Here is a 13,004-nt window from a genome sequence, read left to right as displayed (position 1 = left end):
CCAGCTTGCAGAGGGTATTGAATGTCATGCTTAGAAGATTAGATATTATTCAGTAGACAATGGGGAGTCATTGCTTTTTTGGCAGGGAGTGAAAAAACCTAAAACATCTGGGTGATTTAAAATCCAGAGTGATAAGAGCTTTGTTTGAAGATGATCTATTTTATTCTTCCTTAAATGACATATACCAACTAGTACTTCCAAGCTGCCTGTTCATATTTCATGCAGATTTTCATCACATGTTTTTTCATTTCTCCTGCCAGGTCCAGAGCTGTCTGTTTGCACCAACCTGATGTTCCCTAGGCCCCAGTTCACACATGCAAGCACATGGGAGTCACTACATCCTGGTTCCTATCTAATGGGCCCAGGTACTTTGCTAAACTAAAACTATCTGTCTCCAAACAACTCTCTTAAGGGAGGAGCAAGTCATATTTGGAAGATTAGTGCTGACTATCATCTACAGCAAAAACCACTTGATAAGCTTGATCCCCACATGGAGGCTGCGGTGAATGCTGCTGATCTTGAGGAGGACCACTGGAGCCCTTGGGAAAGGCATGCAGCTACTCATCACTTAGCTTCCTTTATACGTGCCTGCTTTCTTTCCTTCCCTTGGAAAGCCTGGACAATTGTTATTTTAAAGAATATTTTCAAATCTGCTCCTGGACCCTGACATTTCGAGACAACTAACCTGCTTTGTTTGAGAAATGCATTTAAATAAATTAATGAAACCACTGCTCCGAATGAATCCTTTCAGGCTGCTTACAGAGAAATTTTGAAAGGGCAATATTATCACTGACAAAAACTGCAGCATCTTAGCAATTTGATATCCAGAAAGCTGAGCAGGGAGGCAGAACATAATGACAGAGTTTTACCTATAGCAAAGCCATTAAAGGTCGCCTACTGTAAGGACAGCTGAAATGGAATTTGTTTTCAAATTATATGATTAAAGAACGTTCCTTGAAGAAAGTATTATTATACAGTGTCAAAAGAAAGAGAGAGATTAAAATGGTTGGAAGATGCAATCACAGCTGAGATAAATTCTACTTTCTCTGTGGTTTGCACACCCTGCAGTCTCTCCGCCTCAATGGGTTGGGTGGGTTGGAGAAATTAGCAAGTGTTCCTCTCTCCACACAGATCTTTCCCCCACTGAGAGTTCTTTTCCCCTCTGGTCTTACTGAAAACACACTGCCTACGAGGGAAACCATGTGGAGGAATGGCGGGTTTCTTTGTTAATGGTGCCCATTGGAGAGGACAACATTAAAAATTCTTTAAAATGAAAGGGGCAATTTTGAGTTTCCAAGTCATTAGGCAGGTTTATGACTTGTCCATTTGCAAAGGAGCTGATGGGACTCTCCACACAACCATTTCACTTAACATTGGCTCCTCTCACACATGGCTTTTTCTCAGCGCCCCCCCCCCCCCCAAACCCAGAATTTCTCTGGTATAGGCTAACTAAAGCTGCCTTTGGAACACATGGGGAAAGCCTATCCTGCCTTCTCTGCAGCACCATTTTACTTAAAACGTTATAAGACATTAATACGAATGTAGAGGACTTTTCACAATGAGCAAGTTAAATCCAATATAAACCTGTTCAATTACTACTGTCAATTCTAGAACATGTATCATGCATAAGTTCTTTATAAATATTAGCTAAGAATGAACCTAAGAAATGATACTGGTTCTTTCTGCATTTTAAAAATATTTGAATATATTCCTTGAAAACAAGCTTTGTCTTTATGTAAGACTTTCTGTAATGGACACAGTTTGTTCAAACTTAAACAACAGAGTGGCAGGAGACAGGATGATTATGTAATTTGACTATTTGTAATATAATAAATAATAATGTACTATTGTGAGCTCAGAGCGATTGACGGTTTCTAAATATATTGTCAAAGTGATCATCCAGTTCTTCCTTATTTGAAATACCTACTCAGGACAAAAATACCTACTCAGTGGTCATTGAAGATTCTTTGTGCCTTTTTGTCTTCCTGTATGGATCAGTTTCCTCCAGTTTCCTTGCTATCCTGTGCCCTTCTCAAATGTTAGTTCTCTGCGAGGTTGTCCACACACACCATTTTTTCCCTCAGTGCCTATGCAGTGAGTAGGAAATTATGGAGAGTTGCTGCAGAGCTGAGGCCAAAGTCAAGCTGCCTGAAGACCAGAGAGAAGCTGTTTGGCAAGGTCTTGACCCAAGAATGGTGGGTCATCTTGCTTTTCCTTCCACTATCTTGGTTGGAAATACCACAGCATTAGTGACAGCACAGTAAAGCCCCTGGAATATCCCTGCTGTGGGACCAATACTCCAAAATGTGTTTTCTACCTCAGTCAATGAAGCAACAGCTATTGCTTTTGTGCTCTCCTGGGGAATTGAGAGCATCTTCAGGAAGAAACCATTGGCTCTCCTCCACACCCACAAAACAACAACAACAAAAAACTTGAACAAGGTAATTAAAGAGTTACTTAGCTGAGGACCTTGGTCTCCTCTAGAGCTGGTTTTTTCAACATCAATGGTCTGATGCCAGGTCTGAACCTGCCTTTTAATGTCATCCTTGTCTCTCTTATGTTCATTTTATCTTTTATTTTTTTGCATTAAATATTTTTGTAAGTTTTTATTTAAATTCCAGTTAGTATACAGTACAGTATTAGTTTCAGGTGAATGATATAGTGGCTCAGCACTTCCATACAACATCTGGTATTCATCACAGAAAGTATACTCCTTAATCCTCATCACCTATTTAACCTATCTGCTCACCCATCTCCCCTCTGGTAACCATCAGTTTGTTCTCTGTAGTCAAGAGTCCATTTTTTGCCTCTCTCTCATACTCCTTTTTCCCTTTATGATCATTTGTTTCTTAAATTCCACATATGAGTGAAATCATATGGTATTTTTCTTTCTCTGATGGACTTATTTCACTCAGCTTATATTCTCTTACTCCATCCACATTGTTGCAAATGGCAAGATTTCATTCTTTTTGATGGCTGAGTGAAATTCCATTTCATGTATACCACATCTTTTTTATCCATTCATCAGTTGCTGGGCATTTGGGTTATTTCCATAATTTGGCTATTGTAGGTAATGCTGCTATAAACATTGGGGTGTATATATATCTTTGAATTAGTATTTTTGTATTCTTTGGTTAAATACCTAGTCGTATGATAGCTAGATTGAAGGAGGATGTAGAGAAAGGGGAACCCTCTTGGACTGTTGGTGGGAATGCAAACTGCTGTTCTATTCCCTTTAACTTCCCTTTTTGCTTTCAATATCATCCAAAGTGGATCTTGGAGTTCTGTAATCAAACCCAAGTCCATCAGCCTAATGTGTAGCTAAGACGATCTCTGAAACATCAAGTATGTAGCAAGAAAAGTTTATTCAAGAGGTAGTCAAACGAGGAGATGAGAAGGCAGACCTCAAGTCCACCTCCCCAAAGAGGGAGAGAAAAAAGTTTTTGTAATCAAAGCGGTTGAAATTACATAATTGATGAAAAGGGTGAGTAGACTCATGACTATTTGTGAGAAAAGGTGGAGCATCCACATTGAGCAAACATACATATAACATTCATCCCATCTTTACTTTGGGGTGAAGACTTAACATCAGAAGGAAGTTATCTTAGAACAAGGAGACGGAGCTCTGGGCATCATCTGAGAGCCCATATAATCTGTATGGGGAAAAAAAAAAAAATCTGTATGGGGTCTTGAGTAAGGAATGTGGGGCCTTTTTTGTTCATAGGCTGGAACTGTATCAGTTGACTTTGAGTCCATGCTTCTGCAGAGACAGCTAGAGAATTTCATTAACCCTCTGGGGCATTGTTTCAATTCTAGTACCCTGGTTAGGAAATCTGTCCTGTGTCATGGAGATACCAATGAATAGACAAAATTTGTCTATAGTTCTTTGTGCAGGTTGCAGGTTTGGAGGTCAGGCTTATAATTTTATTTTCTTTCTTATTTGTCTCAGTTTAGAACCAATCAAGAAATAGGAAAAAAGAAAGAATCGGTGAAATGGAGATTAAAATGTCAACTTTATTAATCATAAGTCTGAATTTGAGAATATGAATTAGGCAGCTATGAATTATGAATTCCATCTTCTAGTATTCCCTTCCAAGTCTACCATACCATAGGGAGGCTGGACATACCAAATAGGTGCTCATATCTGTTGTTATAGTAGGAAGAATTTGAGATACCTGCGGTCCTGGGTCCTTAACCTGTGGACTTGCCACAGGGAGTAGGAGTAGAGCAGAATTCATCCATTGTGGTGTGAGACAGTAGAGAGATTGAGGAGGGAAGGAGGGAGAGAGGAGTACTAAGACATTTGCATTCAGTTGGTTACACAGTGATGGTTTTATACACAGTACCTAGAAAAAGTAGTAATAGTGAATGGTATTTTAATGGGTTTTCAAAAACACTGTCAAAATAAATACCTTAGACTTCTATAAACTACATGTGTGTGTTAAAATACAAGGACAAACTCTGAGTGAAGAATAATGGGTAACTCCATGCCACTAGGATTTAAGAGGAGAGATAAAGAAGACTTGCTTGATTGGACAGAAAAAGAACAACATACTTTAAAAGTATATTTTAGTTTTACCAAAAAGAATTTAAGGTAAAAAAGCACAATAGTGATAAAGAGGGACACCTCATAATGAAAAGGGGAGAAGAGATCAATGGACAGCAGTTACAGGTATTTATCAACATAGCTTTCAATCATATAAAAAAACTTAGAACAGATTTAAAGTATTAGAATAACATATCAAGCTTGATGTTAAAGATACAGTAGATAGAGAATATGCATTTTTCTCAAGGCATATAGAGCATTCATGAAAATGAACTATACATTATGTCACAAAGGAAGTTAAAAAAATCCAAGAAAATCATTTGTGAACAGACTGGTAAAAGAAGAACTTGCCAATTGTACTTGTGCTACCGAATATTAAAGCATTTTATAAAGCTGTAGTAATTAAAACAGTGCAGCATCAGCACCAGGGAAAGCAAGTGGATGAGTGAAACATAATTGGAAAACCAGAAACAGACTGAAGCTTCTAAAGGAATCTGGTAGATGATAGAGGAGCGCTTCCCTAGTCAGGGGGGAAGAATGATTTGAGGTTGGAACAATTGGCTTTCCACATGAAAATAAAAATAAACTGCATGTCTATCTTTTATAAACAAAAACAAATTTCAGATAGATTAAAGGCTAAATAAAAGATGACCTTAAAACTCTTAGAAGAAACTTTTGTCAACGTTTCAAATGATCCCAGGAGAAGAAAAAGAATTCTTAAGCAAAAACCCATAAGGAAATATTGATATATTTGGTTCAAAATTTATAACTTCCGCATGACCAAAGATGCCATGAACAATCTAAGCATGAAATAACAGGCCTGGAGAAGATGTTTGCCACACGTATTAACTGACAATCTAGAATGCATTTTAAATATTCTACAAACCGTGAGGTACAAGACAACCTAAAATGTGGGCAAAGGATAAAAATAGGCAGTGCATGAAAGAAGAAACCTAACTAGGGAAAGTTAAACAGGTTTTTGCTAGTAAGCAGATGAATATAAGTTAAAATAATAAAATGCCATTTTACAATCGATAGATCAGCAACACCATTTAAAAAGATGAGGATCTCAGGTGTTAGCATGTACGTGAAGATGTGAGAACTCCCTTAGACTGCTAGTGGGGGTATGAATGGGCAAAGCTGCTTTAGAGGAACATTTGATATTATCCAGCATGTTTGACAGTACACATCCTCTGACCCACAATTTGGCTTCTAGTTACATGCCGAGAAGCTCTTGCACATGTGAAATAAATAGGAGACATTCATTAAAATGCTTAATATAGCACTGCTTGAATAATGAAAAACTGAATGCAAATTAATGGTCTATAGATCAAAGGTATAGTATCTATCTGCCTATCTTTATAGACCTAAATGTCTTTTTTTTTTTTTTTTAAATTTTATTTATTTATGATAGTCACATAGAGAGAGAGAGAGAGAGAGAGAGGCATAGACACAGACAGAGGGAGAAGCAGGCTCCATGCACCGGGAGCCCGACGTGGGATTCGATCCCGGGTCTCCAGGATCACACCCTGGGCCAAAGGCAGGCGCCAAACCGCTGCGCCACCCAGGGATCCCAGACCTAAATGTCTTAATTTTGAATGAAAATAGCAAGTTGCAGTAAGATAGGTACGCTGTGTTAGCATTTAAGTGACTCTTCAAAACACACATAAACATTACTGTATATAGTTTTGTGGGCGTCCATATGTGGAAAAGCATAAAAATGTAAACCTGTTATGATACCCAGGAAAGTCATGACAGAAATTGCCCATTTTTTTGTCAATAAAAAATAAAAAAAGATTAAACCCCGTCAATGGGCTAAGTTCATTGCTAGGCTTATGGTGGCACTCAGTAATAATGACTATTCTGTACAAAAGGGGTGAAAGGAATCCGTTTGTTGGGATTTGATATATATGTAAAGAAGAACTGAAAGTTTACCAAGTAACTATGACAGTCACCTTTGGCATGGACTCCTAGGTCTTTTCCTCCTCTGTACTTTGAGGAAAAGAAAATTTAAACAGTATATTGTTTGAACTGCAAGCAAATAGTGGTATAAGAGGTAGTGGGATATTGTCAGAATAAGTTTCCATATTTTTTCTGTGAGTCTCTAGACTTCTGGTAAAATCTCAATGCCTAGATATTGATCATATTGGCAAAAATATAAAAGCTTCTTATTGTTACATGCCTAGAGCCTGACAGTATGTTCTCTGGGGGCAAGATTTTTCTTTTGTCAAATCAACAATATCATCCACAAATACAAAGTCTGTTGCCAGTTTATTTAATGGGTCTTTCATGAAGGTGCATTCAAACTTATGAATTCTACTGCCATAAATTCTTTTAAGTATGGAAGAAGAATCCTGGTCTTATAGATCTTCAGGGGCAGTATGCTCTCAGCGATCATCAGGTTCTATATACTCAAAGTTCAGTCTGTGGTCCAGTGCATCGGCATCACCTAGGAGATTGTTCGAAATGCAGGATCTCAGATCCCACTCCAGAACTACTGAATCAGAATCTGAATTTTAACAAGGTCCCTGGGTGATTTGTATGCACACTAAATTTTGAAAAGCACCGATCTAGTCCAGTGGTTTCCAAATCTGGCAATGAATGATATGGATAGCTTTTAACATATACTTCCTTGTGCCTCACTGCCATAAATTCACATTCTTCAGTAGGTGTATAATGAAATTCAGGAGTTTCCATTTTAAATTTTGAAATAATTTCAAATTTACAAAATAGTTTCAAGAAGATTAAAAAGCACCCCTCCTTTGGTACACACACTGGATTATTTGAGAATAAGTTGCCTAAATACAGCCCCATCACTTTCAGAAAACTTTAGCATATATTTCCTACAGTTGAGGATATATATATATATTTTTTTTGTATAACAGCAATGCAACCACCAAAATCAGGAAGTCAACATTGACTTATTACTAACACATAATCATCTGACACCATTTGAGCTTTTCCAATTCTTACTGTAATGTCGTTTATAGGAAAAGCATTTAATCCAGGATGGTAAGTTAAATTTAATTGTCTTGTTTTTTTTAGGTTCCTTAAATCCAAAACAGCTTTTTGGACTTCCCTTAACTCTTCATGACCTAGACAATTCTGTAGATCATAGGCTGGTTGTTTTTGTAGACTATCCCTCAGTATGGATATGTCTGAAGTTTCTCCACGATTAGGTTTAGGTTAGGCATTTTCCCCCCAGGAACGTCACATAAGTGATGCTTGTGGTCTTCATTGCATTTCACCAGGTGTTACATGATTTCTGTTTGTCCTGCTACTGGTGATATTCATCATGATCTTTGACTAAGTGGATGATTGCCAGGCTTTTCCACTGTAAACTTCTCTTCTTCCCTTTATAACCAGTAAGCAAGTGTTTTGAGGAGAGGTATTTTGAAGCTATCACATGCCTCATCACACTTTAATGTACTAGTTTTAGTTTCCATTGATATTTCTTGGCTGAATTAATTACTGCTATGACGTTTGCTATATAGTGATTGTCAAACTGCATCATTCTTTCTACATTTATCCATTGACATTGCACAGAAAAATTTGTCTTCTCTCCATTTGTTTACATATAACAGGATAGACTCATGAATTCCTGTTTTATTTATTGGGTAATAATCTGTTACTATTTATTTTATTACTTACTTACTAACTTATTTATTTATTCATTTATTTTTAAGTAGGCGCCATGGCCAGCATGTAGCCCAGTGTGGGGCTTGAACTCATGACCCTGAGATCAAGACATTAGCTGAGATCAAGAGTTGGATGCTTAACTGTGCCATCCAGGCACTCCGTGACTGTATTTATTTTGATACTTAAATTTTCCCAGGTTTGGGTAGAAAGAGCCCCTTTGAGTTGACCCCCATGTCTTTTTGATGTGTTCCCAATTATTCATTGAGCATCTCCTCATTTTCTGGTGCAAAAAGATTATCCAATCTCATCTTGTACTTTTCCTGATCCAGCCTTAGGTTCAGCTATTTCTCCAGGGGATCCTGGCTTCTTTTAGTGGTGTAGTTTAGATACCAGGAGCTCAGTGCGAGGTGTGTTCTTTGTTACTGGCTGTCACTGTTGCCAGTTCTCAGTGGGCAGAGCTAGGGAATATATGCATGTATACAAACACATCTATACAAATCTCTCTGTATATATGATTAAATATATGTTGAAAACCATGAATTCATACCTCAAACTTCAATTAGAATTTAGCACATCTGTGTTAATTATAGTTATTCTTTTTTTTCCTTTCCATATTTGTAATTTCATTTCCCAACTGGAAGAAACTTGTTCATCCCATGATCCTTTGTAATACTTCCTTATTTGAAAAATTACCCCTGTACACAACTGAGTGTCCTGCCACTGGCACCATTCTCCCATGGCCCTCTTGATCTTTAATATTTCACGCCAGACTGCTGCCATTGCCGTTCCATTGGATTGATGCCCTTCTCACTGTGGTCCTAATTTCCATGCTGAGCTGCTGTCACTGCCCCCTGTTCTTTTTTTTTTTTTAATTTAAATTCAATTAGCCGACATACAGTACATCATTGGTTTCAGATGTAGAGTTCAGTAATTCATCTATTGCATATAACACTCCGTGGTCATCACATCATGTGTCCTCCTTAATGCCTGTCACCAGTTACCTCATCCTCTCATCCTCTCTGGCAATACTCATTTTGTTTCCTAGAGTCAACAGTTTCTCATGGTTTGTCTCCCTCTCTGATTTCTTCTCATTCAATTTTCCCTCCTTTCCTCTATGATTCTCTGCACTATTTCTTATATTCCACATATGACTGCCTCTTTGTTGTTCTTGCATGGTTTCCTCACTCAGCCAGGCTCTGATACCTTTTGCCAGGCTGCACAGAAGCTTTCCTCACCCTTTTTCGACCTCTAACACCAGATTTCAGGCTGCTGTTACTGCCCTGTTCACGGCTCCTCACTGTATGCAGGCTCTGACACAGCAGCTGGGTTTCTACTGCCCCTGTTTCCCCTGCCCAGATATCCTTCTTGCCCCGCTGAGACTGCAACATTGGGCTGCCTCCACCTCCACCGCCCTCCTCATAATTTTCCCTTGGGCCAGTATCTCTTTTCTCCACTTGGTCTCTGATATTCCATATCAGATTATGTACTCTCTCCTCCGCATGAAGCCCACCCACATGGCTTGGCTCCACCTTGATTCCATATTTTTAAAACAAGCTCTTTGAATAATTTTTATGAACAAGTCCAGCAGTGAATTTACACTGGCATGTTGGCGTCCATTTTGTAGTTCAACCTCTTACCCATTGTCATGATTTTTTGCTTTGTGTCTAAGATTTTCTTTGCTCTTATTCCCAAACTTTTTTGTGAAAGGAAACCCACACAGTTCCTTACTAGCAAGGTCTTTTAGATCTGAGGGTTTTATTCCTTCTCTTATTATTCCTTGGTCTACTCACTTTAGGCAAAGAACAAATATGAACATATCAAGGTAATCATCCTATTTCTCTCTAAATCTTCTCTTTTATAGTCTCCAATTTTCTAGGTCTATTGACATTTGCTTTTACGTCACAGTTTTAAAATTCTTTAATATTTTGTTCATTTTTGTTGAGAATGTTTTAGGTTACTAATATTTTTCTTAAAATGTACCTACTGGTATAGTGACTTTACCTCCTTTAACTTGAAACATATACCTCAGTTAATTTAGCCCATGACCTGTCCAGTTTTCTAGCCCATACCTCAAATAGCTTGTATTTCTGTTCCCTAAAACGCTTAGATCTCTCCTTCATAGAACTCTTTATTAAAAAAAAAAAAAGAAATTCTCTAGAATTCAAAGTGATTTGGCATTTAATGTATAAACGAGGTTGTCGGGGAAATACATAAAATTACTGGTTGGTTCTTAAGACCTTCTAAAACTTTTATTTAATCACCAAAAAATATCCTGTGCTTTTGATATTTATAATCAGCTTATAATTAATGGAATACTTACAATGACCCAGCTTTTTAACATTCTTTTAATTATAGATTTATTATTACTCACTTTCCACAGATTACATTAAAGAGGAGAATCTTTATATTAACTTACATTGGATCCATGATTTAGCAATAAATAAATTTAAAAAAATTAGATATAACCCAAACATATAAAATGTATGAAAGTGGATCTGCTCTTCTTGTAACTTGCAACACCATCTTAGTTTTTCCCTTATCTCCTGAAGTATTTCCTGGGGCCTTTACAGAATATAGAAGATGCACTAGATGGATTATCAAGGAGCTTCAAAATATATTGAACAGTCATTTTGCCACAAATAGCTGGTTTGAAAGTGCAGCTTCCATTACTAGCCTAATAGATCCCTTGTCTGAGTGCTAGAAAATGTATTTATTAAACTCTAAGCCTAGCTACTGTCAGGATGAATTGGTTGTTCCTTAATAGGAAGGTGATGATTGGAATAAGTCACTTAGAAATGTCAGACAGGCCATCCATTCTCCCTTCCTCCCTCCCTCCTACCCACCCATCCATCCATCCAGATTGTTATAAAGAGTTAAGATCTCTCACTGGTTGTAGAGCAAATGTCCTGAATTCCTTAGAGGAGTGCCATTAGCCAAGTCCTTTGGTTTATTATTCTCAAGTGTCTTGTGGATAGTGGATACTATCACAATTCACATGATCTCCTGTCATTGTTCCAGATCAGGCTTTTTTGTGGGGTCCTTCTCTTTGGGTGAGGGACAGGATATTCATTACTTTTCATGGGGCTTTGGTCTTATATATTCAGGTAGGCTCTCTGTCTCAAAGGTCAAATCTATTCTGATTTTCATCACTTTCTTCTTCAATCTTAGATACACAGTTACACATTTTAATGGATATTCCAGTCAAGTTTCTATAACAGAGAGTTGATAAGGGAGGGCAAACTAGCATTTGTTAAGCAACTTCTATGCATTAGACAGTATATTAGGTGATCCCTTACCTCATCCCATGCTTCTCTCATAGTTAGTGCTTTTTCATTCCTCTACCTTAGTTTCAGTGTTATCTAGGACTACTTGACCTAATTAGGTCTCTTTCCTGCTTTTTAAAAAAATTTTTGATCTATTCCATTATAATTTTATAATGATCTCCTTATCATCTTATAAACCTGTAAGATATAAGTTATTTGAAGGTTTGGTTATGGCTACTGGATAAGTTACTTATCTTGTGAATTTATTCAAGTATGAAGAACAGTGTGCCATTAAGACCTCCCTCATGGAATTATTAGGGATCTGAAATTAGTTAATAATGTAAAGTTCTTACAACTCTGGCTGATACTTACTATATGCGTACTCCTACTACTCTTCTACAATTTCTTCAACTGCAATAATACCTACTATTATTACTACTATAACTATTGCTAACACTTGCTTGTTAGAGTGTTCCAACATAGAAAGGATGCTCAAAAATATTTTTTAATGAATTAATGCCCAGTCCTCAGCCATTGTATAGTAATATTGTGAGGAGAATGAGGCTCACAGAGAAAAACACCTTGTCCAAGGCTACCCAGAGATGAAATGAGACAGAGTCAGCCCTATCTGACCCTCGTGTGAGTGTGATTTCTATGACTTCCACTCTTCACAATTTTTTGTAGCAGGGATTTTATTTATACCATTCTATCCTCCATAAATATCATCCATAATTGAAGTCTTGTAAAAAAAAAAGGCTTTAAGGATTCTGGTCTGGGCGATGGTAAACTGGTTACATGGCCTTATTAAGAGGGTAACTTAGGTATGAGCCTCCATCCTCCCTTCCCCTCACTCAGCCTGGAGTGCCCTGATGCTGTCTCTCAGGAGACTTCACATAAGCTTGGAGTGTGAGAGCTGGAGTCTGATGCCAAAGTCCTCACCCCCATAGACTGCTCAGGAGCACATTTCTCTTTCCCACCTGCTCTGTGAGCCATGCTTGGCTGCAGTGGCCTCCCTGGGGCAGGCATTGCCTCATCTGACAGGCCATAATTTGGGTCATTACACTCTCCCATGGACAGTAATGACATTTTTTTCTTTTCTAGACATGACCGCTGTGCGGTCAACTCATGGGAGGGTGAGTTGATTACTCCTTTTCCTTGGCTCCTGGCTGCACCTGGCCCATGCTGGTGGTGGCAAAAGTGGGCTTCTAAAGGCCCCTTTTAGTCAAATTTCCTGTTTGGTGGCACTGGTCTTGGCAGAGATGCTCTGCACTGTGGAAGGGAAATTTAGAAGGGTCACACCTTGGGTCAATGTGATTTGGGAATAGTGTGGAATGGGCAAAGGCCACGAAGGGAGTGCCTTTGCTTAAAAATAGCTCTACATTTTACCCACAGACGTACATTTGCATTAATAAGTTCTAGGGGAGTGTAAGCTCAGAAAAGTACCCCTTAATGAAAACTGTTAGAGCCACCTGGTTTAGGTCAGTAGCCTTCAAGAAATACATTTTAGGGATGCCTGAGTGGCTCAGTGGTTGAGCATCTGCCTTCGGCTCAAGGTG

Source organism: Canis lupus, chromosome 12 (genome assembly GCF_048164855.1).
Source record: "Canis lupus baileyi chromosome 12, mCanLup2.hap1, whole genome shotgun sequence".
Classification (NCBI taxonomy): domain Eukaryota; kingdom Metazoa; phylum Chordata; class Mammalia; order Carnivora; family Canidae; genus Canis; species Canis lupus.
This window is presented reverse-complemented; position numbering follows the sequence as displayed.